A 5154-nucleotide genomic window follows, 5' to 3' on the forward strand; every position below is an offset into this window, starting at 1 on the left:
GACTATAAAACACCCCCTAGACACCTAGTACACTCATTTTTTACTCACTTTGGCTTCATATTCCAACATATATATAACTATATCATCAAAAAAATCAGAAGCCCATCCACCACTAATTTGAGGGGGACAATGAAACTATTATCATTCGTGGATATATATTTCTTCTGTCATTCAATCTATGGAACTCAGTAGTTCCTACCTCTTCTTCCTCCTTGCCAAAGAAGTGCAAGGAGACATGAAGTGTGTGTGTGTGTGTGTGCACATACACGTGCATGCGTGCATATTTGCATGTGCACATTTGTGTGTGCAAGTGTGTGTTCATGTGCATGTGTACACGCGCATGTGTGTGTGTGCATGTGTGTGTGTGTGTGTGTGAGACCAATCCCATATTTTGTTTATAGCACCACAATTTACATGAGGGTAGCAGTCCACTGGTGATCCCTAGGGTGCCAACTCCCTTTCATAAGAAAACCTATCAAAATCTTGAGTATGAGATGAATTTAACAATATGCCATGAGTAGAAATTATTCAAATTAACATGGTTGTGTTCTACACTAAAAGAGCTTCAAATATGTTTGGGTAACACATGAAAAAGTTACATTAATTTAAAAGGAGATGGGTTTTCATATTTTAGTATATTTTTTATTTTACCCCCCCTCATCCAAAAGATCCCCCCCTTGGGCCTCACATATTATGAAAAATATGTACAGATCTTAGAATCTTGCATATTTTTCAAGGTATATACCTTATATTTTATGGGAGGTGGGACATGAAATTTTCATATTTTCCCCTTGCATATTTGAATTTTTTAAAGGAAATCCATGCATATTATATACAGACCTTGTCCCCCCATACCTTGGATTTTGGACGAGGGTAGTAACATATTACATATTGAGTTGGCACCCCAGGTGGTGATCATAGATTGGGTTGAACCACTTCCCATTCACCTTTAGTTTTAAATCAAAAGTATTATCTAGAGAAAATAGCATACCTAGGCAATGTTTGGTCTTGGTCATGTCTAGATTGTTGCCTGGGAACATTTCTTCCAAGAATCTCATAATGAGCCCTTGGCTCCATTTTATTTTGAATCTGTTGTCCTCAAACTTCTTGATTAGTTTCCTAATGTGTAGAAAGGAACCAAAGTCCTGGCCCTTTGTGAACAATATTGGCATTACCTGTGAAAGCATAACCTTCACGAAAAAAGATGGGCTATATTGTCCATTGCAAACCTTATAACCCAAGTCATCAAACTTTTCAAATTTTCTCATTGTTACTACCTTGTTACCAAAGAATGCCACGATAATAGTCAAGTTTAATAAGTTTTCCTCTATGCCAAGTGAGTTATCTTTTTCATCTTCCAAGTGGGACTTGGTTGTCTCCTTTGCCTCCAAATAAAAACATGTTTCTATTAATTGTTTTAAGACAGAGTTATTGACAATCTTATCAACACTGCTAAGTTTACATTTTAATGGTTATTTTGACAAAAATGACCATGGGTAAGGTATTTTTTAATTTTCTTTTAAAAGGTTCATACTAGTAAGAGTCAAATTACACTCCAAGGGTGTGAATGCATTGAAGATCCATTGGACCTCCTCCAAAAAAGTTTCATCTTCACCAAGTTTTAGTTTTGGTTGGGTATATATTCTATATGGTATCTAGTGAGAACGATTGTTCCAATGAGAATGATCCATGTAGCAAGCAGCCCATGGAAGAGTGCAAAAGCTTCTTTGCAACCTCAATCCCATGGACATGTGCAAATCATGTAGGAGATGAGAGAGAAGTACAACACCATGCAGTCTTAGTCTCATGCAAATATGGAGGCATCATCCCATTGTACTAGCACTTGTTGTTCACATGCTTGGGTGCTAAGACTCACATGATGATGATGCCTTGCATGATGATAATGCCCTGTGTGATGATGATGTGCATATTTATAATTCCCTTGATGGTAATGGGAGGATCATTAGTGATGCAAACGGGAATGTCGTAATTTATTGAATGCAAAAATTATGTTAAATTGAATTCAAAGAAGTCATGATGGATCTTTGGTCACAACTGAAGGAAAAGAAGAATAATGTCCTCTCACAATTTCATCAAGGCTTGCAATGCCTAATGATCTCACCTTTGACTCAGGGTGGATTCTAAACAAAATGGTTGATTGTTTTGAACATCAAAAGGAGGTGATTAAAAAGGCCTAGATATAGTCATGTCTAGTCAAGCTTGCTTATTATCATCCAAGGAACTAGAAAAAGGTTGCAAAATCTTGCATCAAAAAGTGGACCAATCCCACTTTGGACTAGGGAGGGAAACATGATGTAACAATGAGGACAATCAGGATGATGCATTTGAGGAACACAACCTACAAGTAGCCTAATATGGAGGGAAATCCCAATGACTTTGGAAAAGGCTCAAAGGAAGTGGTAGATGACTTTGATGAGAAAGCAAATCAAGGGGGAGACAACAATGGATCCTACAATGAGTAGCAAGGATGGCATGCTACTTGGTAGAGCGTTATTGAGGTTGGTTAGCATGTAGCTACTAGCATGGTCTAGGTCAACTTGTATAGTGATGCTTGTCTTTAAGAGATGATTATAATTTTACTTTGAGAAGTTATGTACATTGTTTTAAATTTGGAGAAAGTTTATTCTTTTTAACATTTTAACTACAATGTATAGTGATACATATATGAAATAGACTCAAATGTATGTATGAGATGAAAGTTTTACAATATGCCTTTGAGCGATCCTTGCACGTGTGCATGCACACACACACACACACACACACACACACACAAAATATTGGGTCTATTTAGCCCCAATCTCCCTTCATTTTGTTTTTGTAATTTGTCAGCATCAATATAACCCCATTAAAAACGTCTCTATTTTCTAATCAATCAAAGTCGATATAAGCATCGATATATGAATATATGAGCATGTACATTGATTGTTGAATAGATGGTTTCTTAGTGATGGCTATATAGTTGGGAACTTCTACACTTTTGCTCTTTTTACAAAACAACTATCTATGTAGTTTCCATCAAATTTATCATGACTACTAGAGCAAATGGTTGCAATGCATAACACCACATTAAGAACATCTTGCCTTTTTTGGTCCACTATGTTATGTGCTTCCTTAAAAACATTTACATTAGTAGAAAAAGATTTAAATTTGTGATTGACTATCTAATGAAAGTTGGTTATCATGTCCTTCAACTCATTCATGATATTACCATAAGGTGCGATCAAGTATATCTTATGGGGATGCGTATTTTGCCTTCAAGTGATTTCTACTGGACGTCTTTTGTTGAATGTGGTTTTTGGCTTTCTGCTTTGTGCAAAGTTGTCACTGCAACAATGCTTGATTTTCGTGGAAGTTGTTGCATCTGCTAGTCTATATTTCGTGTGGCATTGTAGATCTTATTTTTTGTTCTCTTTTTGTAGAATTGCTATGTAGCAGCAATCGGCAATCAGAGTGTTCGAACACAGTAGAGGATCACCAATAGTGTTAGTGGTATCTCCTAAAAGCTGAAAAACAGCAACACATATCCACACCTGGCAATGGTAGTGCCAAGGTCACGAGACTCACGTCTGACTAATGTCGGAAAGATGCAAAGATAATTCAGGACATAAAAAGAACTGAGATTGCTGTATATATAGTAGAAATGTTAATAGTAGTTTGTATTCTAGTAGATCACAATAACAACCCCCATACAAGAGGTGAAGATGAGCTTATAACATCATTTGCGACTTTAGTCGGGTAACAGTTAAAAATAGCAAATAGTCCCAAACATGATGTGGTGGATAAGAGTGGATAAGGCCACTTCAACTAGCTATTAGGGATAGTTATAACTATCCCTATAGTTATAAAATTATACCACTACTCCCTAATGTAACTTCTCTTTACTATGGGTGTACTAACCCTCCTTGGGTGAAGCCCACGTGGGTGGAGAGGTCATGGAGGAAGATCACTGTATCCTCCAACCCCTCCTATTTCACAGATGGTAATTATAAATGGTGCCATGAGGGTCCTAGTACAAGATATAGGAATGGGGTCCACACCTCCAATATTTACAAGAAGTGAACAAAGTTTATCATGGAGAAAAATTGGTTATGATCTCCAAACTTATCACTAAATTCTTGGGTGAAGGAAACCATGTCTCTCATGTGGAATGATTCAAAAAATAAGGTGAGAAATTTGGTGATATTGGAGACCCAAAGCCTTGATGGCAAGGCTAGACAATGGTTTAGGGCCTTGAACTTGAAGGAGAATGTCATTTGGACCACCTTGTAGTACAAGTCATTCATATTGGGGCTTGCTTTGAGTGGACTTAAATGGAGATCCATTTACCAATTGTATGAGTGAAGCAAAAAGAAACTGAATCTCTCCATGATTATATAATCAAGATAGACCTGAATAGCATGTAGGTAGCTCAAGGTTGGGTGCTCACTAGCAGGTTCAGCCTTTGAGTTTTTCAGTCTCCCCCTCTCAGTCAATCTATTAACCAGATGTGTGCACCGGCTTAGTATCCCGGTGTGCATTGGGATACTAACCCTTCATGATGAGTAGAGTTATTATCTTGGCATGCACTATCTTGACATGTGTGGAGTAACTAACTCGGCGTCCACTATCTCGACATGCATGGAGTTACTATCTCGACATGCATGGAGTTACTAACTCGATGTGCATGGAGTTAGAATTGACCCCTATTTTAATTCTTGGACAAGATTAGGTCAATAATTATGCCATATATCAAAGATTATGTCAAGTGTCAACTGCTATTAGGCTAGGTCAAAAGGTGTCAAAGTTGTTAGTACATTCCTAACCTGATGGAGTCAATGCAATCTCGACAAATTCAAAGTTAAGTCGATGGAGTCAATGATATCACAACATGGTCAAAGCTATCTTGAAGGATTTTAACTCAATGTACATTGGGTTATTAACCCGATATGTACATAGTGTTAGGCTACGTACCCCAGCACTTCTTCTTGGGAACACTCTAGCCAATAGAATTTTTGGGATTCTCTGAGTTTCCTAGGCCTCTATGCAGGTTTGGAGTATGAGACGACTAGTTTCCTAGCTAAACTACCTACTACTAAACAACAAGAAGCATTTGTCTTTTAGATTAGGGTTATCTTGACTCTTTCCTCTGATTTT

This window comes from Dipteris shenzhenensis, chromosome 5 (assembly GCF_047967505.1).
Source record: "Dipteris shenzhenensis isolate YYH24624 ecotype China chromosome 5, Dip_SZ_1.0, whole genome shotgun sequence".
Lineage (NCBI taxonomy): Eukaryota > Viridiplantae > Streptophyta > Polypodiopsida > Gleicheniales > Dipteridaceae > Dipteris > Dipteris shenzhenensis.